At 56.5% G+C, this 25,507-nt stretch overlaps 1 long non-coding RNA gene across 1 annotated transcript; it reads left to right on the top strand.

Annotated features, from left to right (window-relative positions):
- The first annotated feature begins 178 nt into the window (after nucleotides 1-178).
- On the top strand, nucleotides 179-24,109 carry LOC132348817 (uncharacterized). Its single transcript, XR_009497564.1, has 3 exons — nucleotides 179-655; nucleotides 22,342-22,502; nucleotides 23,703-24,109. It is a non-coding gene; the product is annotated as an uncharacterized LOC132348817 (long non-coding RNA).
- The last annotated feature ends 1,398 nt before the right edge of the window (nucleotides 24,110-25,507 follow it).

Raw genomic sequence — 25,507 nt, 5'->3', positions numbered from 1 at the left:
GCCGCCAATCACGCGCATGTAAACACCTTGGCCCTCAGCCATCCCTATAAAACCAATTACGGACGAAGGGGCTCCAGCAGTTTCCAGGCTCCCCTCGGTGGGGCTGAATGATCAAAACTGGTGGTGAGAATTTTTCCGGGCCGTTTCTAGGCAGCCCTCCCCCTCCACCAGCTCGGACCCCCCCTTCCTCCTCCTCCTTTTTCCTCCCCCCTCCCCCAGCGTCTGGGCTGAGTGATCAAAATAGAGGAAGATGGTTGTCGCCGCAATCCAGGGCTTTGCAAGGCGCGGTTTAATGGGCCGCCTGTCAGCTTCCTGCTCGCAGGAGGAGGTGACAAGCCGAGCGAGCCGGGAAGAGCCAGAGGCCCGGCGGGCTGCACCCCGGGCCCGGGCCCCCGGCTCCCCACCTCCCCTGGGGCGCGCCTTCTACAACGCGCGGTGCAGACGCCAAAACGGACAAGGGCTGCTTTTTCCCTCCTCCCCCCACCCCACTTTAAAACAAAGCAGCGATTCATTCCCTCCCCGAACTGCGCGGTCGGGTGGGATGGGCAGGCGAGAAGGCGGTTTTCCTAGCCCCGGTCTGCGGGTTCCTCCCTGAAACGCGGTGTCAGATGGTTACTGATTAATATTTTGGAGAGGCCGCGGCGGCGGGCAGCGGGTGAGTCTCTAATCTCCTAAAAGGGGTTCCTATAGAAACGCGGGCCAGGGCGCGCCCCCCGCTCGGCCCCGGCCGGGGCTGCGGCGCTTTGCACCGCGCCCCTCCCCAAAGGCTCTCTTTGCGTGGGCGCTCCCCTCCCTTTCTCCCCCCCCCAAAAAAAAATCAGAGCAGAAAAAAGGATTAGATCGGCTGAGCGCGAACTGACTCCCTCTCGATTCTGACATTTCAGCCTATTAGCATTTCTCCACGGGGCCTTCTGAAACCTATTAAAGTGTAATATTAAAAACCTCTTGGCTGGGGGCCTCTCTCGCCTTCCATCCGCCGTGCCCCCTCCAGGGAGGGCGAGACCGGGGGGAAAAAAAATCTGTTTAGCTCAGAGGAAGCAGCAGCCAAGCCCAAAAAGTGCTTGGCTGGCCGCGGCAGCCGGAGGGGGAGGGGAGCCCCAATCCCCCAGACTTTGTACTTTTATTTTGCGCTTTCAGCAAAATCCTTTCTGGGTTGAGTAGCCGGGAGCTGCCCGCGGCAACCTACTTGGCTGCGGGCACGAGGAGTGCGGACGCGGTCGGAGGGGCAGTCCTAGGGGCCCGCACCCTCCGCAGCCCCGCAGGGACCCGTGCCCGGCTAGGCATTACGTACCCTCAAAAGGAAGCTTGGAGGGGCAGAAATCCTTGCCGATCCTGCCTCAGAGAGCAACCGCGGTGATTAGATTTTAATTAAAACTAGAGAAGCCCGCTCTTTCGCCCTGCGCTGCGGACTCAGCGTTTTCGCATCGTTTGTTCTTTTTTTTTTCAATCCATTTTTAAGGCAACTTTTCTGGAGGGGGTGGAAAATGAGCTAGTTAGCGCCCATTCGTTCTATTTTCTTTTCTCCACTTTTAGAAAAAGAAGGGGGGTAGGCTTGGAGAGCGAACTGGGGGTGTCTAATTTAATTCCAGTATAAATTTGAGGAAAAAAGTTCAGCCTCTTGAGGGCAGTTTCAAGTTGCCCTTCCTGGAGCCTCCTGCGCTGGTTTCTAGGCTGCCCTCTTTTGGAAGCTGGAGCTCTGCGGGGCCGGGGGGGGGGGGGGGGGGGAAGGGAGGAGTGAGAAGGAAAGAAAGCCACGAAAATAGCCGGAGCCGAGGGGAACGAGCGGCGGAGCAGGGCACCCAGGTCTCAGTGGCGGCCGGGGCGGCGGGAGGCTCCCGGTGCAGCCCCGGGACGGCCAGAGCAAAGACGGAGAGGAGAGGGGGGTTAGAGAAAGGAGGTATTGTGTCTGTGTGCCTTGGGGGAGGGGGGTGACTGCAGAAAATAAAGTAAATGCAGTTGAGCTGCACGAGGCTGCTGAAAGCCAAGACAGGGGAAGGGGCCGTGCGTGGGGTCGCAGCCCGGGTGGGCGCCGAGTGTCCTCCAGTCTTATCCAGAGGCCTCTGTGGGTTCCTAGTAAACCCTCCCACTCCCGGGCCCCCATCGCTCAGTATTCAGACCCCAGACACTGAACCTCCATTCCATTATCCCCCGCCCGGGATCTGGAATGTTTTTCTTTGTTTTAATATAGCTCAAGAAAAAAATATGTACGTTGAGAGAGTTGGGGTGGGGAATACAAAGGACTTGCAGGGTGGAAAAAAACAAAAGCCTATTTTTATAAATGTTTAATGTTTTCACTCCTGGATGCTCAAGACGCCGTAATTTTGACGGCGGGGTATGTGTGCCATAAATCATTTAGTTGCTAATAAAAATTCTGCCTGTTTGCCCTGGATTTGCCAATGGCGTTTGCATTTTCCAAGTGTGCGCCTGGATGGAGTGGCGAACCAAGCCTGCATTTCATTAGGGCCGAGGTACGGGGCAGGCGAGGCCCCCTCCCCCACCCACACCCCGGGTCTTTGTGGGCTGCAGCCCACTTGCGCTCCCCTCCCTGCATATACCCGCACCCGCGCGAGCCGCTGCGCGGCCCTCCCGCCAGAGCTCGCCCGCGTGCAGGGCCTGGGAACGCGTAGGTGGCGGCGGCGGCTCCCGGTTCCCGGCCGCGCAGCGGGGCTTCCCGGACAGACCCTGCCCGGCAGTGCCGGTTCTCCGAGCTGCAGCTCGAGTGGGGGCGCGAGCCGGCCACGCCGAGGAGCCACCCGCCTCGGACGACCTACGCGCGCCCCGATCTTTGCCCCCTCCCGGCCCGCGCCCCGCTGCCCGGGTGCCCGCAGTCGCTGGGTAAGCAGCGGCCGGGAGCCATCTTTAGGGCGGGGGACGGATCCCAAGCCGAGTGGTGGGCGCAGCCCAGGCTCCTTCCAAGGCCCTCGCCATTCGTAGGGGGCATGGGGGACACCCCTGGCCGGGCTTCAGGGTCTGGGGAAAGAAACACCTTCCCCGCTTTGGTGGTCACAGAAACGTAAAAACCAGGCCGGGGCGCCCTGCGCGGAGCGGGTAACAACGCGCAGCCCGCAGTCCTCCCGGGTCCCGCCGCCATCTTCCACTCCCTCCCCCCACGTATTTGTGTTTACTCGGCAAGATCCGTAGCCAAAAAGAGTGTGTTGACGCAGTGTGTGTGTGTGTATTTTGTACTAGCTGGGCGGAAAATCGGCTGAAGGGGGGAACCTCCTCGCAACCCCAAACCTCAGTTCCCAGAGAACCCGCCCAAGCCAGCGCTTTTGTCCGCGGCCATCGTGGGCCGCCAGAAACGAGGCCTTTTGTATATTCCTAGGCCTCCAGCTCCGTGGACGCGGCCTGACTGACAAAATTATTTCGCTTTGTTTTAAAAGCCAAGGACAGGCCAACCTTGGATTCAGCTCTCCCTAGCTACGCCTTTGTCACTGGCGGGCTCAGTCCCCAGCGCCTCGGTCAATCCTGTCCTATTCAGGGCCGAACACGGCGCTCCCCGGAGTCCTGGTGTGGCCGACCGCTTGGACGCGTTCTCCCCCACCCCTTCCCCAGAAAAGAAACCCGCATCCTTTCCTAGGCGAGGACACCCGAGCCACCTCCACCCGTCGCCCCGAACGGCCCTTCGCGGTGGGGACCGACATCCCCGCGCCTCCACCAGCCTCTCGGTGAAGGGAGCCCCGGGCATTCGCCGGCCTCTGCTGCCCGCTCGGGAAGCCGTGACGCTGTCTTTTAAGCGCCAGTTTCCAGGTTCCAGGTCCGACAACCAGGGAGCTCCTGGCCCGGGTGCCGCTAAAACCCGGAGAGGCCCCGCCCGGGAAAGCCAGGCTCGCCATCCCCTTGCTGGGACTGGCCCAGTCACGACTCGGCGCCGAGCCGAGGTTCGGCCAGCGCAGCCGAGATGGGTCCCGACCCGCCAGGAAGACCAAGGACGCGGCGCCAGAGCCACGAAAGCCGCAGGGACCAGGGGGCACGGCGGGCAGAGCCTGGACCGAAGAGCCAGGCCCGGCCCTGGCAGATCCCGGCGGCTCTCGGCTCCGCCTCCGGCCCTGGCCTCTTCCCCCGGCCGGGTCGGGTCTTCCACTCTACTGTTTGGCTCTAAGGGAGACACTCTCCGTGCGCAGGGGGCTGGCTGCGGCCATAAATCTCGGCGCGGGGCCCTCCTTCCCGCTGCACGCACGGGTACTCCCGGTCGTCGACCCCGCGTCCCTATCGCACCAGATGCCCTGCTCTCCAGGTCAGGGCCTGGGGGCCCCGAGACTGCGCAGGGAATCAAGCCAGAAGCTTCCCCTTTCACCAGAGAGAGGGAACGGCCCTGTCCACTTGGTGCCACCATCTTCCATCCCCGCGGTCACCGGACCCTGAAGTGGCCTGGGCCTCACCGCATCGCTGCCTAGGGTAGGGGCGCCCGGGCGGGTTGCTTACTCCTAGGAAGGCTAGGTGAGGCTGGGATGGGCGCGCGACTACCCACCTGAGCCCAACTCCGGCTCTACCTGTGCCATCGAGGGGCGACATCAGGGTCACAGTGGCTTCTCAGAACTCAGCCTGCCACCCCTCTCTGCAGACCGTGCTTTAATCCTGGGCTGTTGTTCTGCCCTTGGAGCCCTCTGAGGGCGCACCATGCGGGGAGGGGGACTTTTTCTGTGTGCAACGAGGACCAAGCAGGGTGTCTGCAGGCGCTGTGCCTGTAGGTAGGGGCTCATCTGGTTCACCACCCGGTGCCAGCCCATCATCTCCTCCTTGCCGGGGATACCTCCGGCTTTTCCCCGTCTGGCCCCAGTTCGGCACCCTGGTCGGCCACCCGCTTTGGCGCAAATAGGCAAACCATCGGGAAAGCAGGAATTGGTCCAGCGCTGGTAGCAGCCTGGTAGGGGCGGCAGTCTTTCTACCCCGGGTGGGGGGAGGGACGTGGGGGGGATACAGGGGTGCAGATCCAGACAGGGTGTATTTGCAATAATAACGCTTAATGTCACCAGCTTTGTCTGTCTCTTTACCAGAGGGGCGGGGAACAGGCCTTGGCTCTGCCGACCTGCATCAGGCGGTTTGCTCTATTGATGGGGACAACCACCTCCGAACAGCCACCTCTTGCGCGGGACTTCGGGTGGGGACAACCGCGGAAGGGGGAGGCATTCACCCCTCCTGGGTGCCTCCCGAGAGCCTCACTGTGCCAGTGACACGACGGCAAACTGGCACGTGGCAGATGCCGGAGGCAGAGGGTTTGGAAACCTTGCTGGGAAACACTCACCTAGGGAGCTCCTTCCTAGAATTTCTAAAAGCACATTTGGAGGGACTGAGGCCCTCTGGCCGAGCCCAGGAGAATTTGAGCACTCGCCTCGGCGGCGGTGGAACGCCGCCTGGGAGTGGAGAGGCGGCTGAGCCACATTCCAGCCGCGCCTCCCCCCTGGGCCCCAGCCCCTCGGCGCCCCAGGAAGCGCCTCCGAAAACAAAGCTCTGCGGTTTCAGCCCAAGGTTAAAGTCCACCATGAGCATTTTTTCCCCAGAATCCAAGAGCGATTGTGTTTCTCCAAATAAACCACCAATAAATCAGCACTGGGGCCGCCTGCTGAGGAGCTCTGCTGACCTTGGGGAATGGATTTCCTGCTAGACCCGTCAGAGGACGGGCATGGGGAGAGGGACACCATGCCAGCCGTGCCCCCTCCAGAGAGAAGCTGAAGAGGCACTGGCCAAGGGCATTCATGAGGGTTTAGGTGGTACTGGTGTGCCCGGAGGGGACGGGGCGGCAGTGCCGGCTTGTGGGGATGTTATTGTGGGAGATGGTCGCTTTGGGGGACGCTGACCGCGTGTTCACTGAGCGCCCAGGGTCCCCGCCCTGTTCTAGGCGCTGGGAAAGAGGCATGAGGGACAGAAAAGGCCTCTTTGGGGGCCTTCTTTGTCCGGGTGTGCCTGGGTGTGTTCCCAGCCAGTCTGTGCGGGTGTGACTAATGGGATTTATGTATGTCAGCACCAGGGTGACTAATGGAGGGCCCGGCAGCACGTGTGTTTGGGGAGGGGTGTGCCTGCCGGGGGGGGGGCGGGGGGGGCGTCGCTGTACCTGGCGGGGGAGGAGGGGGCTACCCGGTCCCCTCCTCGAGGTCCCCGTCTCCTGCTGCTGGTTCGCAGCTTTGTCTGGGCCTCTGAACCCCTGCTTGGCAGGCCTGTGCATGCTGAGAGTTCTGCAGCAAATTCCTCCGCCAGCCTGGCCCCCAGAGGCGCCTCCATCCCTTCCCACTGGCCTGACCCACGTGGCCCCTGCAAATCCAGCCCGTCCCACCCCCTTCCACAGCAGAACCCTCCAGCTTCCTCTCTTTCGGTCTGAAAATTCCTTCTGATGCAAACCCCTGCTTCGTGCAGGCTTGGACAGCCCTCTGACATGGGTATTGTCACGCCCATTTAACAGACCAGAAACCAGAGGTTCAGAAAGAGAAGCAACAGGCCCACACAGCTAAGATGTGGCGGGCGTCCTCAGCGAAGCCAGGCAGGGCGCTGGGGATACGAATGTGGAGCCCCTGCGTCCCTGGGAGCCCCCATCCTGACCAAGACTGGCTTAGAGAAGGTAAACGGCCAGCTACACTAACCCAGCCTGCCATCCCCTTTCCTGTCCTGCCCCGTCCATCCTCTCCACCTTCTCCTGCCCTCGCCTGTGGGGGAGGCAACAGAGGTCAGAGGTTAATGGGAGCCCATTTGGCCTGGGCCTAGTAAGGGCAGGGCGAGGTCAGGCTGACCCAGGGAGACTGGCCCGCACTCCCAGCTGGGAGGGGGCTGCGGTTGGGAGTTCAGGGGGCCAGGGCTCCCAGTTCTGGCAGAGCTCGGGCTCAGGACACACCCAGAGAATCCCATCTCCCCTCCCCCTCTGGGTCTCCTGGTTTCTGACACACACACACCCCCCAGTCTCTGGGCATTCCTCTGGGTGTCTGCTCCTTGCATATGCGTTCTGTCCCACACATCTGTGCCCCTGTTAGAGACACCCTCGTCAAAAGGGTCCGTGTGAGCCACAGAAGTGGGGTGACTTCCCAAAGTCACCGAGCCCGGGTGGCAACAAGCAAGCCAGCGAGGTTTCGGCCCAGCTCTGCACCTCCCGTGCTCCCTGGCAGTGCTCCGTGGCCCGTGGTGGCATCTCCAGGGAGGGGACAGCAGGGCAGCAGGGCCTAACCCTTCTTCCCAGGTCTCCCAGGAGTCTCCCATCCCCACAGTCTCCCAGGATCTCTCTCTCTCTCTCTCTCACACACATACACACAGACACACAGAAAGAAACACAAACACACAGACGCGCGCATGCACACGCTAATCTCTTCACCCCCTCCCTCCTTTTTTTTTTTTTTTTAATCCTTCTTTGGCATTTTCTTTCAAACAGAAAATAAAAATATTTCCCATGGCTGCAGCTTTGAAAGCTTCCCTTGCCTTCCTGCCTCTCTCCCTCACCCCCACCCCCATGTCAGTCCATTTCCAGAGTCAGCAGAAAGTCAAAAACAAAACCAAAAAGATCAAACCCGGCAGGCCCCCCTTCCCGCGCCCCTCCACTTTCTCTGCATGTCTCTGGCTGTCTCCACCCTGGAAAGGAGCGGGAGGTGGGCCCCCCACTATACGCGCACACATGCACTCGCATACTTTCTGTGCCCACAGGGAGTCTCTTAAGAACCTTCTAGAGCCACCCTGCCAGAAAGGCCTGCTTACATGGTTCCTTCTGCTGGAAATATGTGGGTTCTCCCCCGCCCTCCCCTGTCCAGCCCGGCTCACCTGGCCCAGCTCCCCTGGACCTTCCTCTGGGAGGCCATCTGTTGTGTGTTGAATACCCCCCAAAATTCAGATGTTCAAGTCCTGACCCCCAGTACCTCAAAGTGTAATGCTATTTGGAAATAGGGTCTCTGTAACTATAGTTGTGATGAGGTCATATTGGAATAGGGTGGGCCCCAATCCAATATGACTTGTGTCCTTATAAAAACAGGAGACAGACAGAGGCAGAGGCCTGGAGGACATCCTCACTCACAGCCCTCAGAAGGAACCAGCACTGCCCACACCTTGATCTTGGGCTTCCAACCTTCAGAGCTGAGAGAGAATACATTTCTGTTGTTTAAGCCACCCATTCTGTGACCTTTTGTTATACCAGCCTTAGCAAACTAATACACCATCCTAATTTTTTTTTTTCGTTTTTCGGCCGAGCCACATGGCTTGCAGGATCTTGGTTCCCCAACCAGGGATCGAACCCACGCCCTCGGCAGTGAAAGCACAGAGTCCTAGCCACTGGATTGCCAGGGAATTCCCATACCATCCCAGATTTAAGTGCCCATAAGAGTCAGGCAGGAAACGCAGATGAGCAGAAGTGGGACAGCATCCAGAGGGGATGACTGGTCATATCCCAGACGGTAGTCCCCACGGGGTTAGATCTGCTGTTGTTCGTGGGAAGCTGGTGCATCAGTCAGAATGCGCTAGGTTATGCTGCAGTGACAAAAATCCCCATCTCAATGGCTTATCACAACACATAAAATGTATTCTCCCTGACACATTGTCTGCTCTGAGCCTGGGCAACCCTCCAGGGCAGCTGAACTCCATGTGGTGACTCAGCACCCCAGGCCACTTAAATTTCCTGAGTTGACCACCTCCGTGTGAGGCCATCACAGGGAAGAGAGGATCATTGCACAAAGGACTTTCACTGCCAGAGCATTTATCATTCCTTATATTTATCCACTTATGTTTAACAAATACTGGTCAGGCTCTGTGCTAGGCCCTGACAATAAACTGGTAAACACAGTGGACCAGAGTCCTGTCTTCATGGAGCTTACAGTCCAGTGAGAGGGACAGTTGGTTAACAAAGAACTCTTAAGGGTGGTGAGCACTGCCAAGGAGAAGGCCCAGGAGCAGTGGGAAGAGCCAGACCATGCAGGGCCTCAACCTAAAGCAAGAAAGAGATGTTTTCAGTGGGTCCCACAACTAGGAAGCCCAGAAGTATAACACCTTCAGGTATGGATAGATCAAGGACATACACTGCCCCCTCCCTCTCAATTTTAATTCCCTTTCCATTGGACCCATTCTCTCCTACAAACATCCATTTTCTCTATGTGGTAGGATATGGCCAACCTCACATCTGCAGCAAGAAAGAGGCAATGCCCCAGGAGTTTATCGGGAGAGATGGTAATGCTGGACAGAAAACAGACTGCAGATGAGCTGTCTACCCATCACAGTCTTCCCTAAGGGCAAGATCTAATCAGACCTGAGGAATGACTGATGAATGAGATTTATCACACAGCCTTGCCCGAGAGGCAGAATTTCACCAAGGGGATTGTACTGGCCACAAACTTTGCAGCTTCTCCAATCGCCCCTCCACCTTCCGCTCCCCCTCCTCCTCTTTCTCCTCCTTCTCTCTTGTTGTCTCTCTGTCTCTCTCAACACCCTGCCCACACCGGCACATCAGGTCACAATTCCAGTTCCAGATGATTAAATGCCACACTGTGGGGCATGGGGCCTGGCTCCCCAAGTGGCTGTCATGACACATTGTATCTATGAGGATGGCCACACAATGTGTCCCTTCTACTCTGTGACCTTGACATTCCTCCCAGTGGAGGTAGAACCTTGTGTCTCTAACCAGACACATGAAGTGACACTGTGACTTCCAAAGCAAGGTCAGAAAAGGAGACGCAATGTTGCCCCTTCCAAGCTGGGGTTTGAACTCAGTTCTGTCCGTCCCTGGCCGGGCTGCCCTTGCTGGGGGGTGGTGACTGAATGACCACGGGAGGAAACAGGAGGGAACTGAGGAGTCAGCCTACCTGGGTTCAAGTCCTGATTCTGCCATTCACTTGGTATGTGACATTCACAAGCCATTTCCCCTCTGAGCCTCAGTTTACCTGTCTGTAAAGTGGAGCTGAATGAACCTCCTTTCCTGGGATCAAGTGAGAGTGTGTGTGCCTGCAATGACCATGCAGATGGCCCCGAGATGCTCATTCCGAACACTAGCAGGCGCTCAGGTAGCCAAGGGGGCCTGGAAGCCCCGCGCCCCAGGTGACCAGCGCCTCGCTCCCTCTGCTAGTGAGGGCTGGGTACGGAGCAGGTGCTCAAGAAAGGATGGTCTCCCAACTGGCACTGCACGCCCTGTGGTCAGCCCTGTCCCCAGGCCACTGCCCTAGCACTTCTTGACCAGGACAGGCCTGAAGCCAACTCCATTGCTTGTCTGGAGGCACCACGACAATGGCCGTAAACTAGGTGGCTGTAGACAACAGAAATTTATTCTCTCACAGTTTAGACCAGAAGTTCAAAATCAAGGTGTCAGCAGAGTTGGTTCCTTCTCGGGGGCTGTGACGGAGGGTCTGCTCCAGGCCTCGCTCCCAGCTTCTGGTGGCGGCCAGCATCCTTAGCATTTCTTGGCTTAAAGCTGCATCACTCCGATCTCTGCCTCCATTGTCACAAGGCTGTCTTCCCTCTGTGTGTGTCTTCACGTGGCGTCTCCTCTCTGTGTGGGTCTGTCTCTGTGTTTCTTCTCCTCTTCTTGTAAGGACACCAGTCATATTGGATTAAGTGTCCATCCTACTCCGGTGTGACCCCATCTTAACTAATTACATCAGCAATGACCCTATTTCTAAATAAGGCCACATACTGAGGTTCCAGAGGGTAGGACTTTACCCTATCTTTGTGCAACACACAATTCCACCTATACAACACTGACCTTGGGCCCTTGCCCCTCTGCCTTATCCCAGCTCCAGGACACAACTCAAAGCCCCTCCTGCAGAAGGACTGGGGTCCTCCAGCCAGCCATGATGCAGAAGGGGAGACTGATGTCTCGGGGTGTAGGGGCAGTGCCCACATTCCCTAATCGGAGGGCCTGCAATGAGAACCTGCTGTGACTTGGGGGGCTTCCCCTGGTCAGACGCAGGGCAGGCTGGGAGGAGCCGGAAGTGAAGTTGCCCACCCAGCAGGCCTTGGCAGTCACTAGAGTGAGGTCATGCACTTCCCCTGCCAGGTTCTACACCATCGCTGAGGTCCCTGGCAGGCTGAGCCCAATAACACACCCTGAGAGGCGGGAGAGAGAGGGACGGACTGGGAGTTTGGGGTTCATACATGCAAACTCTTACATTTAGAATGGGTAAACAACAAGGTCCTACTGTATAGCACAGGGAACTATATCCAGTCTCCTGGGATAAACCATAATGGAAGAGAATATTAAAAACAGAATGTCTATATGTGTATAACCGAGTCACTTTGCTGTACAGCAGAGATGGGCACAACGTTGTAAATCAACTATACCTCAATATGTAAAAAATGATTTAAAAAAAAAACCAATAACACACCCTGTTCTGGCTGCGTTTCCTTGCCTATGTCACTCCCCTGCCTTCCTTGGGCTGCCCCCACCACCAAGTAAACTACCTGCACTTACATCCTGATGGCAGGGATCTTCCTCTGAGGGGCCCCTCCTATAGCCACCTCCTCCTGACCCTGCTCCAGCCACCTCATCTCCACCCCCCAGAGGCCAACAGGGGCTCAGAAAAGGCCGCCTCTGCCTGGGTCACCCAGGCTGCAGCTGGCAGGCCCAGAGGTCCTCCTGCACAGCCTTTGCTGGTCTGCTCAGGTGTGGTGTGGGCAACAGGACTGCTATGTCTTGGGATCTTGTTATGATGTGGCAACAGAGGCCCAGGTGGGGGAAGGGACTTGGCCAAGGTCACGGGGCTGAATGGTGATGGAGATGGGATTTGAACCCAGATCTCTTGAGAGCTCCTGTCAAGATGGTGGAGTAGGAGGACGTGGAACTCACCTCCTCCCACAAATGCATCAAAAATACATCTACAGGAGCTTCCCTGGCGGCGCAGTGGTTAAGAATCCGCCTGCCAATGCAGGGGACAAGGGTTTGAGCCCTGGTCCGGGAAGATCCCACATGCCGTGGAGCAGCTAAGCCCATGCGCCACAACTACTGAGCCCACGTGCCACAACTACTGAAGCCCGCGCGCCTAGAGCCCATGCTCCGCAACAAGAGAAGCCACCGCAATGAGAAGCCCACGAACCACAACGAAGAGTAGCCCCCGCTCGCTGCAACTAGAGAAAGCCTGTGCGCAGCAACAAAGACCCAACACAGCCAAAAATGAATAAATAAAATAAATAAATTTTTTAAAAAATACATCTTCAAATGGAACAATTCTCACAGAACACCTACTGAACACTAGCAGAAGACCTCCAATACCTGAAAGGACAAGAAAGATCTCCACGGGACTTCCCTGGTGGCGCAGTGGTTAAGAATCCGCCTGCCAATGCAGGGGACACTGGTTCGAGCCCTGGTCCAGGAAGATCCCACATGCCGCAGAGCAACTAATCCCGTGAGCCACAACTGCTGAGCCTACGTGCCACAACTAATGAAGCCCGCGCGCCTATAACCCGTGCTCTGCAACAAGAGAAGCCACCGCAATGAGAAGCCCGCGCACCGCAACAAAGAGTAGCCCCTGCTCGCCTCAACTAGAGAAAGCCCACACACAGCAATGAAGACCCAGTGCAGCCAAAAATAAATAAATTAAGAAAGATCTCCACATAACTGGGTAGGATGAAAGGGAAAAACAAAAAAAGAGGAAACAGGATGGGACCGGTGCCCCTGGGAGGGAGGTGAAAAACAGATCTCTGACCATCTTGCTCCCTCCCAAAGGCCCCCATTACCCCTCTTACAATCATCTCCTACGTGTTTGTCATCCCTACAAGCCTAAGAGGCTGTATCAGCCCACTTGCGCCGCCACAACAAAGACAGGGCAGCTTAAACCACAGAAATATATTTCTCACAGTTCTGGAGGCTGGCCGTCCAAGATCAAGGTGTCAGCAGGGTTGGTCTCCTCTGAGGCCTCTCTCCTTGGCTTGTAGACGGCCGTCTTCTCCCTGTGTCTCCACATGGTCATCCCTCTGTGCGTGCTTGTGTCCTGATCTCCTGTTCTCATAAGGACACCAGTCCTATAGGATTAGGGCCCACCCTAATGTCCTCATTTTAACTGAATTACCTCTTCAAAGGTCCCTTCTCCAAATACATTCTGAGGTACCAGGGCTAGGACTTCAACATATGAATTATGGGGGGAAAAATTCAGCCTGTCTTAGTCCATTTGGGCTGCTGTAACAAAAATACCATAGATTGGGTGACTTAAACAACAGAAACTTATTTTTCACAGTTCTGGAGGCTGGGAAATCCAAGATCAAGGCACTGGCAGATTTGGCGTCTGGTGAGGACCCGCTTCCTGGTTCACAGATGGCTGTTTTTCACTGTGTCCACACATTAGAGAAAGGACAGAGGGCTCTCCGGGGTCTCTCTTACAAGACCACTAACCCCATTCATGAGGGCTCCACCATCAAAACTTAATCGCCTCCCTAAAGCCCCCACCTCCTGATACTATCACTTTTGGGGGTTAGGAGCTCAACATACGAATTTTGGGGGCACAGACATTCAGTCCATAATACAGCCCATGCCAGGGGCCCTTTGCTTTATTATCACTCTCTCCCCCATGCCCAGCCCAGTAGACCTCAGTGAATGTCCACTCAATGAATGAGTGGAATGACGTCATTTTGGTAGGGTTTTCAAGGATGAATAGAAGTTTACTAGGCAGGGAAAGCAGAGACAGGCACTCCAAGCTGGAAGAATAGCCTTGCTAAGGTTTAGAGGGCCCCCGGCAGGGTCTGCCTGGCTCACAGATAGCATGCTGGGCCTGTGGGAGGCGAGAGAGTCAGGCAAGGCCTCCCGTCCCAGGCAACTGGCTATCCTGGGTCAGCACAGATGACAGTGGCCCTAGGATGCACATTGCGGCCCTGCTGACCTCCTGCCCATGAGCTGGGCTTGTCCACGAGGAGCAGGGCCCTATCACCTCGGCCCACGGGAGCCCAGCTCCAATGATTTTATTTTATTTATTTTTTAAGACGATTTTTTTTTTTTAATTTTTGGGGGTTTTAAAATTTTTTTTAAATTTTTAATTTTTTTAGTTTTTATTTTTTTATTTATTTTTGGCTGCATTGGGTCTTCATCACTGCATGCAGGCTTTCTCTAGTTGCGGCGAGCAGGGGCTACTCTTCATTGTGGTGCGCGAGCTTCTCATTGTAGTGGCTTCTCTTGTTGCTGAGCACAGGCTCTAAGCGCACAAGCTTCAGCAGTTGCAGCACACGGGCTCAGTAGTTGCAGTACGTGGGTCCCAGAGCACGTGGGCTTCAGTAGTTGCAGAGCACGGGCTCTAGAGTGCAGGAGCTCAGTAGTTGTGGCTCGCGGGCTCTAGAGCGCAGGCTCAGTAGTTGTGGCAGACGGGCTTAGCTGCTCCACGGCATAGGGGGGATCTTCCTGGACTGGGGCTTGAACCTGTGTCCCCTGTCCATTGGCAGGCGAATTCTTAACCACTGCGCCACCAGGGAAGTCCCATGGAGATCTTTCTTGTCCTTTCAGGTATTTGAGGTCTTCTGCTAGTGTTTAGTAGGTGTTCCGTGAGAATTGTTCCATTTGTAGATGTATTTTTTATTTATTTATTTTATTTATTTATTTTTGGCTGCGTTGGGTGTTGCTGTGCGTGGGCTTTCTCTAGTTGTGGCGAGTGGGGGTTACTCTTCGTTGTGGTGCGCGGGCTTCTCATTGCGGTGGCTTCTCTTGTTGTGGAGCATGGACTCTAGGTGCGCGGGCTTCAGTAGTTGTGGCGCGTGGGCTCAGTAGTTGTGGCACACGGGCTTAGTTGCTCCACGGCATGTGGGATCTTCCCGGACCAGGGCTCGAAGCCGTGTCCCCTGCATTGGCAGGAGGATTCTTAAGCACTGTGCCACCAGGGAAGTCCCTCCCATGATTTTAGGTATCTGCTTTCCCCTTCATGCCTGGGTGGGTTGAGTGGTATTTATTCAAACTCTCAATAAAAACTGGTGCTGTGTTGAAGGCATAGGAATCCTTCACGGAGCGTTTCAGAGCTCTTCTGGCAACAACTGCATCTTCATACACAAGGTACAAATTACGTGTCAGCTCAGTTCATCGTCAGTCGGGAGCTGCCCCCAAGCATCAAGCAATGGAGGCCCGGAATGTTCTGGAAGCCAAGTCTGGCTGGAGGCAGTGGAAGCCTGTAGGGTCACGGTCCCCAAAGGCACTGGGGACAGGGGACGTGGATGGGGTACAAAGGGGGGTGATGGGGGAACAAATCCCACCTCTGTGATCTTGGTCCGGATCAGTCTTCTCATCTGTAAAATGGACTCTGATGTGAGTGTTTGGCCCTGGGAACCATCCATATCGCTATCCACGGGTGTCGTTGCACACTGCCTGGCTGAGCCTGGCATGCTGGGGGCCCTCTGTAGACCTCCAAGGAAGGAGGCAGCAGTGCCGAAGGAAATGAGAAGTGAGAACAGAAGGGCCAGGGGGGTGGAGATGTGAGAACGTGGCCCTAAGATCCTTTGACACTCCTATTGGAAGGTGGGGTTCCCGTCTCCTCCCCTTGATGCTGTGGCCTCCTTGACTGCTCGACAGAATGCGACAGAATGGGCAGTGTTCCGGGTCTGGGCCAGGCCTTCAAAAGTTGGCAGCTTCCGTTCTTTGCCTCTTGGGGTGACACTCTGGGAACTCAGCCACCACCCTGTGAGGAAGCCCAAGCAGTCCCGAGGAGTGCCCACGTAGAAGGCGACCTCCGGTCACCAGCCTGCATCCACGTGAGCCACCTTGGAGGTGGGTGTCCAGCCCCAGGACATGTCCCAGCAGACACCACGTAGGGCAGGGGTGAGCCGACCCTGCCGAGAGCTGCCAAACTACAGATTCACCAGCGAAATAAATGATTGTCGTTGTATTAAGCCACTAGTATTGGGATGGTTTTTTACGTGGCAACAGATAACTAAAACGTGGGGTTCAAGCTGAAAAGAGTTTCTGAGGCTATGCTTCATAAACCCACAGGAGGCCTATACCCCAGGCCACCCTCCTCCCAGACTCGCCCTGTGGGTACCACTGCAGTGGTTGGTAAGTGCTGGTGAATGTTCAGTGGTGGACGGTTCCCAGGGGTGGACAGGAGGGAAGCCCTGATCTGTAGCGTCTGCCAATCTCCGTGGTGTAAATACTCCCAACTCTGAGCTGCCACTGAACGCAGAAGTTGGGCAGAGATGAGCAGCGACCCACGTTTGTGTGGTGTATTTACAGATCCAGTAAATGGAAACAGCCTCAAAAGAGTAAACTGTGGGAAAATAATTAGGAAATGATGAGTTTTGAGGCCTCACCATCTTTGTTTTCCATATAGTTTATTTAGTTGTAAGTTTTTATCACCTAACTTTTAGTCGTAGCTGTGTTTAGCAGCTAGTTTACAAGATTCCTACAAACTGCGGTGAGCCCCCGCAAGCTGGTAGGAGCCAGCTCAGGCCGAGGCCCCGAGGTGGGAGGGGTGCAGGGGGCGTGCTCAGCCTCACGCGGGACAGACACAGCCCCCACCTTCCGAGGCCACAGCTTAGTGAGGCGTCATGAGTTTTCACTAAACTCAACCTGCCCTAGACAGAGGGTGGGGAGTGGGAGACGAAACTTGCCCTTGGCTCCATCCTCCCTGCCCCAGGCCCCCACTCTGTTCTAGGAAAGCCCCTTCCCCAATGGCAGCCCCAAGGACCAGGCCTCCACAGCGCACTGCACAGTGAGTTCAGTGGAGACCCAGTGGAACAGGAGAAGAGGAACCAGGAGGCGCCATCATGTCTGAAGCTTAGTTACTAAGAGCTGCGAGCTGGAACAACTGGAGGCCAGGGGGCTGGAACCATCTGAAGGTAGATGCTGACCATCAGCTGGGACCTCAGCCAGAGCTGTGGGCGGGAACACCTACGCAGCCTCTCCAGGTGGAGGGAGCTTCCCCGCAACATGGAGGTCTCAGGAGTTCTCCCATGGTGGCTCAAGGTTCCAAAAGCAAGCGTCTCAGAGAACAAAGGTGTGTCACCTTTTCTGACAGCCTGGCCTTGTGTTATGGGCTGAGTTCTGTCCTCAAAAATTCATATGTGGGCTTCCCTGGTGGCGCAGTGGTTGAGAACCTGCCTGCTAATGCAGGGGACACGGGTTCGAGCCCTGGTCTGGGAAGATCCCACATGCCGCGGAGCAACTGGGCCCGTGAGCCACAACTACTGAGCCTGCGCGTCTGGAGCCTGTGCTCCGCAACAAGAGAGGCCGCGATAGTGAGAGGCCCGCGCACCACGATGAAGAGTGGCCCCCGCTTGCCGCAACTAGAGAAAGCCCTCGCACAGAAACGAAGACCCAACACAGCCAAAAATAAAATTAATTAATTAATTAATTTTAGGAAAAAAAAGGCTAAATTTCCTTAAGAATAGTTATTAAAAAAAAAAATTTCATATGTTGGGAACTCCCTGGCAGTCCAATGGTTAGGACTTGGTGCTTTCAGTGCCAGGGCCCGGGTTCAAAATCTGGTCAGGGAACTAAGATCCTGCAAGCCACGCAGTGTGGCAAAACAAAACAAAATAAATCATATGTTGAAGACCCAACCCCCATACCTCAGAATACAACCTTATGTGGAAATAGGGTCATTGCAGACGTCATTAGTTCAGATGCGTCCCACTGGAGTAGGGTGGACGGCATTCTTACAAAAAGGAGAAATTTGGACACACAGACAAACACACACAAAAGGAAAATGTGGAGATGACGGCAAAGATCAGAATGATGCTTCTATAAACATCAAAAAATACCTCCCTCCATGCTCTTCTAGAATTTTGCCATGTCTCCAATCAAAAGGTGGGACCTATGCCCCCCCCTTGAATCTGGATTTGTGACTTGCTTGTAACCAGTAGACTGTGGCAGAGGTAACACTGAGTGACTTCAGTGGCAGTTACTGCCTTGTTCACTGGGACACTACCTGTTGAGCCCTGAGCTGTCATGTCAGATGTCCAATACCCTGTGGCCGCCATATTGTGAGGAAGCCCAGGCCGTACAGAGAGACCACAAGGAGGTGTTCTAGCCAACAGCTCCAGGCGTGGTCCCAGCCACCTGCCATCACTAGCCACCAGACAGATGTCTTCAGATGATTCACATCGCCATAGCCTTTGAGTCTTCCCAGCTGAGACCCCAGTCATCATGGACCAGAAACAAGCCAGCTCCACTGTGCCTTTCCCAAATCCTCGGCCCAGAGAACCCACGAGCGGAATGAAATGATTGTTTGCAGCACTAGGTGTGGGGGTCATTTGTCACGTAGCAGTACTAATTAAGTAGGTGTTTCCAAAATGAAACAGCTACTCAGTCTGTGGGGTCTGCAGGGAAAGCCCCAGACACAGCCTGGGGTGCCAACAACAAGGGCACCATCCCAGAGGCAGGGGATGCAGAATGGAGCTTTTTTTTTTGGCTGCACCGCATGGCTAGTGGGACTGTTCCTTGACCAGGGATTGAACCCAGGCCACGGCAGTGAAAGCCCAGAATCCTAAGCACTAGACCACCAGAATGCAGCATTTTTTAATTGTGTTCATTTTTAATTACAATGTCACATGTGCTTCTGTAAAAACTTCCAACAGGAGGGCTTCCCTGGTGGCACAGTGGTTAAGAATCTGCCTGCCAATGCAAGGGACATGGGTTCAAGCCCTGGTCCGGGAAGTTCCCACATGCCGCGGAGCAACTAAGCCCGTGAGCCACAACTACTGAGCCCGTGTGCCACAACTACTGAAGCCCGTGCGCCTAGAGCCCGTGCTCCGCAACAAGAGAAGCCGTGCGGTGAGAAGCCCGCGCACCGCAGCGAAGAGTAGCCCCCGCTCATCGCAACTAGAGAAAGCCTGCGCGCAGCTACAAAGACCCAACGCAGCCAAAAAAAAAACCAAAAACTTCCAACAGGAGTATGTAGAATAAGGGAGGGACCCCGGGGTCTCTGCTGGTCACAGTGTGGGCCCTTCCTGATCTTTCTCTTGGCCTAGACCTACAGACGGGTTCTGTGGGTTTGTTCTGCACCTGCCAGACCTCCAAAAGAGACGAAGAATGCCTTTTCTTGTCTGTGTATCCAAATCCATCTCATTTTTTCCCAACACTCTTGCATTAGTTTGCTCAGGTTGCTGTAACAAATACCACACACTGGGCAGCTTAAACAACGGAAACTTACTTCTCACAGCCTGGAAGCTGATAGTCCAAGATGAAGGTGTCGGTGGGGCTAGTGTCTTCTGAGGCCTCTCTCCTTGGCTTGTAGATGGCCGTCTTCTCTCTGTGTCTTTACGTGGTCGGCCTTCTGTGTGCATCTGGGTCCTAATCTCTTCTTAAAAGGATACCAGTCATACTGGATTAGGGTCCACCCTAAGGAACTCATTGTACCTTCATTACCCCATTAAAGGTCCCCTCTCCAAGTATAGTCATATTGAGGTGCCGGAGGTTAGGACTCCAACCTTTGCTTTCTGAGGGGACACAACTCAGCCTGTAACATCCCCTGAACCAAGGTCTGAGTGGCCCTAGAAGGTGGTTGCAGAAAACAAACAGGGAAAGGGCTCTCCAGGCGGAGGACGCGGCCTGGGCAAAGGCCCACGGCTTGGCCGAGCTTTGCCTTATCATTATCTCACCTGCTCCCCAGCTTATCTCACTTGGCCCCAGCCGAGGAGCTAGGATCCTACCAGAGGATTCTCCAGGGAAATTACTTGGCAGGCACTGAGGTGGGGTCCCTGAAACACCTATAGTCGAGAAGCAAGTCAGTTACCTCCTGGGGGCCAGGGGGTAGAAGGCAGGGGGCACATCAGCAACTTCCTAGGTTGAAGAGTATCCCCCCACTGTGATGCACCTACCAGCCAAGGGGCTCCGGCTGCCACCGGAAGCTGGGAGAGCCTTCAGAGGGAGCACAGCCCTGCCGACTTCTTTTTTCTTTTTTAATATTTATTTATTTATTTGGTTGCACTGGGTCTTAGTTGCAGCAGGCAGGCTCCTTTGTTGCGGCGCACGGGCTCCTTAGTTGTGGCATGCGAACTCTTGGTTACAACATGCATGTGGGATCTAGTTCCCCGACCAGGGATCGAACCCCGGCCCCCGGCATTGGGAGCACGGATTCTCATCCACTGCCCCACCAGGGAAGTCCCCCTGCCGACTTCTTGATTTAGGACTTCTGGTCTCTGGGATTGTGAGAGGATAAATGTCTCCTGTTTTAAGCCACTCACTTTGTGATAACTTGTTCGGGCAGCCACAGGAAACTGGTCCAGCACAATTCCAGCTGGACCAGCCTCCTGAGACCTGCTCTTCCCAGCTCACATTCACTGGACTCTCCACCCAGAGGAGCTTGGAGTGTGGCCGGGAAGGTAGGCAGGGACCCAGCCAACCCAAGAATGCGGGCCAATGCAAACGGCCGTCCCCACGTGGGGAAGTTCTTTGTGGCCAGTGTCAGTTTTAAAACACGACCCCGTCAAAAGGTGGAATGTGAGTCCGCACTCTGAACCAAGACAGGCCTGTGACCGCTCTGACCAAAAGCAGTCACAGGCCTCTGCCAGCGTCACCTGCCAGCACCACAGGCCTTCCTGGACCCAGGCCTGCCAAGCTCTGAGATGACCCGCACCTCGTGACCGCGCGAGAGACCCCAGGCCAGGAGCTGCCCAGCTGAGCATCTTCCTGATTTCCTGACTCGCAAAATCCTGAGCTAAATAAAGACAGTGCTGAGGGACTTCCGTGGTGGCGCAGTAGTTAAGAATCCACCTGCCAGAGCAGGGGACACGGGTTCGAGCCCTGGTCTGGGAAGATCCCACATGCCGTGGAGCAACTAAGCCCGTGCGCCACAGCTACTGAGCCTGTGCTCTAGAGCCCGTGAGCCACAACTACTGAGCCCGTGAGCCGCAACTACTGAGCCTGCGCGCTTAGAGCCCGTGAGCCACAACTACTGATCCCGCGAGCCGCAACTACTGAGCCTGCGCGCTTAGAGCCCGTGCTCCACAACTACTGATCCCGCGCGTTTAGAGCCCGTGCTCCGCAACAAGAGAAGCCACCGCAGTGAGAAACCTGTGCACGGCAACGAAGACCCAACACAGCCAAAAATTTTAAAAATAAATTTAAAAAAAAAAACCAGTACTGAGCTGCTACGTCTTGTACCAATTGGTAGCATAGCCATCGCAACCAGAACAGCCGCTGGGCCCAGTGTGGGCTAATGCTGAACATGGGTGGAGGGTGGCCAGGCCAGGCCGAGTGCCTTCCACCCACTCCCTGGCTGGGCAAATGCACGCCAGTCTGATGTGCCAGCATCCTGGAGAGAAAGCCAGTCATAAGGCTGACACCTTCAGGGTCGGGGGTCTCTCACCGGCCCCAGTGGCTGCGCTCCTGGCAGAGACACGCCCCCACCCGCGGCTCTCTCCACGGCCACGCCCACCACGACCTGCCCAGCCCACAGCGTCTCACACGCAGGGCGCTGGGGCCAGGACAGGTCGGCCAGGGGCCTGGCTTCAATAGCAACCACGAGGCCTTTATTTTGTCTGCAGCCCTGACCGCCTGGCTCCTCTCAGGCTGCTTTGATGTTGGTATTTAAACATCACGCGGAGAACCTGAGCCTTCCCAGAGCACAGCCGAGACCCACGTGCACACACGTGCGTGCTCACACACCTGCTCCCCAGAGAAGCCAGTGGAGGTCACTCCAGAGCAGCCCCCACCTCTGCCCAGCCCGCCCTGCACATCTGGGCCAGCGTCCAGGGGCTGCCGTAACTTAGTCCCACGCGCTGGGGGGCTTCCAGCCACAGAAGTGCGCTTGCTCACAGCCTGGAGGCCAGGAGTCTGAGATCAAGGGGTCAGCAGGTCCTGCTCCCTCTGAAACCTGCAGGGGGCCCTTTCCTGCCTCTCCCCCCACTTCTGGGCATGCCCGACGCCCCTTGGTGCTCCTGGGCTTACGCCTGCATCACTCCAACCTCGGCCTCTCCCATCACATGGTCTTCCCGTGTTTCTGCCTCTTCCTCTTCCTCCAAGGACACCAGTCACACTGAATCAGGGCCCACCCTAATGACCTCATCTTAGCTCCATGGTCTCTGCAAAGACCCTACTCCCAAATAAGGTCACAGTCACCGGTAACAGGGGTGGGGGGATTAGGACTTCAACATACCTTTTTTGGGAGAGACATAATTCAACCCACAAAAGCATTCTTCGGATGGTTCTGAGTTCAGGCTCCCCCTCCTCTGTGGGTGCCTCCTCTGGCCTCCCAGGGCCCCTCACTGTCCCGTCCCAGCCTGGACCCCTGTGTCCCCTGCCCGACTGTGGGTGTCTTGGGGCAGGAATGGCCATATTCCGCTCGGCCTCCAGGTACCACATGGTACCCGGAAGTTCTCCTGTGGGGGGAGGGGGAGGCTCTCAGGCACACAGGTGGGCGCACCTGCCACACGCAGGAAGGACCAAGCTTGCTCCTGCACGAGATGACCCCAGCCTCTGCCCTCGACCACAGGCAGCTCATGGGGTCCAAGCAAACCAATGGTTAAATTTTTAAAATACTCCCGAGCCAGGTTGTGGAGAGCTGCTGCCCGAGCCCCTTCGACCTGCCAGTACCTTGGCCCTGCCCGGGACCTCCGGACTCCCCAGTAGCTGAAGGACGGACACCTGGCCCCGCACGGGCCCTGGAGGCACCAGCCCAGGCTCTGTCTCCTCTGACTGACTTCTGCCGGCTGTAAGTACTGTGAATGCCACCCTGATCCTCACCCAGACAAGTCAGCCCCAAGCTGGGGGCTGGGCTCAGCCAGGGAGGAGAGGGCCTCAGGATGCGGCCCAAGCCTGTGTCGAAACAGGGTGTGCGTGAGAACAGGCATTCGGGGCCCGTGGCAGGTGCCTCACAGGTGTGACCCCATGGAGGTCACGTCCATGCTGAGCAGCTGTAGGCAGCCGGCTAAGGAAAAGAAGGAAGCCACCGAGACCAAAGAAGCTCGTCCTCATCTGGAAGGCATCTTCCACGCCCCCAGCCCCTGTGGGGTGACCATGGTGGGGAATCAGAGTTGGGCAACGAAAAGAAGTCCTCCAAAGGCGCCCAGGGGGTGAGAAGGTTACGCGAGATCTGGGGCAAGAGAACCTTCCTGGAAGGCCTCTACCCTTTCGGAGCCTCTCTTTATCCTTTGGGATGCTTTCAGCTACAAGTAACAGAAAACTCGACTAACAACAACTTAAGCCTAACACACCATTGTAAAGCAATTATACTCCAACAGAGATGTTTAAAAAAAATTAAATAAATAAATAAAGTCTACGTTACTTAAAAAAAACAACAACAACAACTTAAGCAAAAAAGGCACTGACGCTCTCACATAACAAGAAGCCTGGGTCAGGGGAACAGAGGTAGGTTAGATCAGCAGCTTATTCACCTCCGACTTCAATGCTATTCTCCTGGCTACTGCCTCACAGTCAAAAGATGGTTGCTGAAGTTCCAGACATTCTATCCCACGTCTCGTTATCCTTACCATTTCGGTGTACGTTGGTCCAGTTGAACTTCCAACTGCCAGCATCAGCACATCTGAGGGCTTTCTCAGCACCCACAGCTTGACTGGGTGGGGATGAACACCTTGACGGATGGGAGTTAGTAGATCAGATGAATGTCCTGCTCCCTCGCCCCTGGGTGGCAGGGCTCGGAGGTGTGTGTGCTTCGCTGTCTCCCAGGGGGCTTGGGCACTGGTTGCCCACGGCGGTCACCTGCTCCCTAACCCTCCTTTTATTGGCCCTTTTTTATTCCTGCTTCACCTCCCACTTCCCTACAGGGGTTCCCTCACTTGCCCTCAAACCCTTGTCTCGGGGTCTGCCTCTGGGGAACCCGAGCTAAGACAATGTCCTAAGACAGGAAGGAAGGAGCAAAACTACTTCCACTGCTTCTCCCTCTTTTTACCAGGGCAGGAAAACCTCCCCCTCACCCCTGCTCAACTTTGCCTCACGTCCCATTTGCCAGAAGGGGGTCACGTGACTGCACTTACATGGCTGGCTGGTCAGAGCAGGTGAATTTCATGACCGTCTCCATCCAGTCGGGGCTCAGCCCCTGGCCTGAAGAATTGCGGCGGCTGCCTTTGGACAATTCAGTCTGCCAAGCTGTCCCTGCGAAGGCCCAGCCAGGCTGCGGAGGGAGGGAGCCCTGGGCCTCCGCTTCCCGGGGGCCAGGTTTCCTCATCTGTAAAATGGGGCTGAATATACCACCTTTCAGAGGTGATGTCCGGTACCTGGAGTGCAGGACATGATGCTGAAACAAGGGGATTCAGGGGAGTGGGGCACTGCCGGCCCTCCCTTCCCTCTCAGCCCCCTGCCCTCCGCTCCTCCGCTCTGGTGTCAGCTGAGGCTGCAGCAGCTGGAATTAATGAATGGAATGCACGCTTGTAACAACTTTGTTGCTTCTGTCTTTCTTCCCTCCCGCCGGCCCACTCTCCTGTCTGAGAGCTTACTGGGGGGCCCCGAGGATTTAAGAGGGCGGCGGGAGCCAGGGAGGAGCCGTCCGCACATTGAGCACTTCCTGCACGCAGGCTCGGGCAGGCAGGGCGTGTGCCCTCGGAGCTCATCAGATTCCCCCCACCAAGGCCCCCCAGGCCCCCCCAGGCCCAGAGGCCAGTCAGTTCTAAGGCGAGGGACAGAGGCTGACGGGCAGAGGGGAGCGCCTTGCTTGGCTGGGCCAGACCCAGGTCTGTGTGGCCTCAGTCCCGCTCCCCCTCCACCCAGGAGCAGAGACAGGGACCCCAACGTGCTCATTAAAGGGCCAGAATCCTGTGACTTAAAACACAGCCTCCCAGATCTGAAACCAGGGAATTCAAAGGCCTTCCTCAGCCTGGGAGACAGGCCTCCCGCCGAGCAGAGGGCAAGGGAGCAAGGGAGGGGGAGCCGGGCGCTGTGCTGAAGTTACAGGGGTCCCAGAGGCCTGATGACAGGGCTGGGGCAGGTAGGGGGTCCGGCTGCCTTGGGGGCACCACAGTATCTCCTCCCCCTCCTCCTCCTCCTCCCTCTCCTCCCCCTCCCCTTCTCCTCCTCCCCCTCCTCCTCCCCCTCTAAAAATGCCTTCCAGCTTCCACCCCCGTGCCTGAAATTCCACCTCAGCTCCGCCCTGGGGCCTAAAGCTCTGGCTGCCTGCAGAGCTTGTGGTGCCCAGGCCAGGGCTGCACAGCTCTGGTTCACTGATTCGCCTGCAGGTCACCCCACGTCTCTGGGCCTCAGTGTACCCGTCTGTAAAGTGGGAGCACCCAGGAGTAAAGGAAATCCCACAGTCAGTCCGGCCCTCAGCAAATGTGTGTCCAGCTCCTATTCTGACGGGGAGGGGGTACACAGCGGTGAGCAGGACCCCGACGTCCCTCGCCCAAGGGACCGTGGTTGGCAGGGAAGAGCCACGGGACACTAACGGTCACGGGGCAGGTGTGTCTGCAGAGGCCTGACCACCCCACCACCACCCCCAGGCCTCGAGGAGGCCACCCACTGCCCAGGAAGTGAGCAGGCCCAGCTTGATGAGAGGGAGGGGCCGGTCAAGACCAACCGGCCTTTCCCCAAATGAGGCCCGCGCACGCGAGGCCACCCGGCGGGCGTGCAGCCCTAGTCCCTGACCTGTGTACACTCAGGTGCCCTCGGCTCACCGGCCAGTCACTGGACAGAGGGAGAAGACAAGCCAGGGCAAGGCTGCAGGCAAAAGCCTACCTTGTCTGCGCCCTCAGGGAGGGCCGCCCCCTG

Source organism: Balaenoptera ricei, chromosome 15, assembly GCF_028023285.1.
Source record: "Balaenoptera ricei isolate mBalRic1 chromosome 15, mBalRic1.hap2, whole genome shotgun sequence".
Classification (NCBI taxonomy): domain Eukaryota; kingdom Metazoa; phylum Chordata; class Mammalia; order Artiodactyla; family Balaenopteridae; genus Balaenoptera; species Balaenoptera ricei.
Note: the sequence above shows the minus strand (reverse complement) of the source record. Positions and strands in the feature narration are given on the sequence as shown.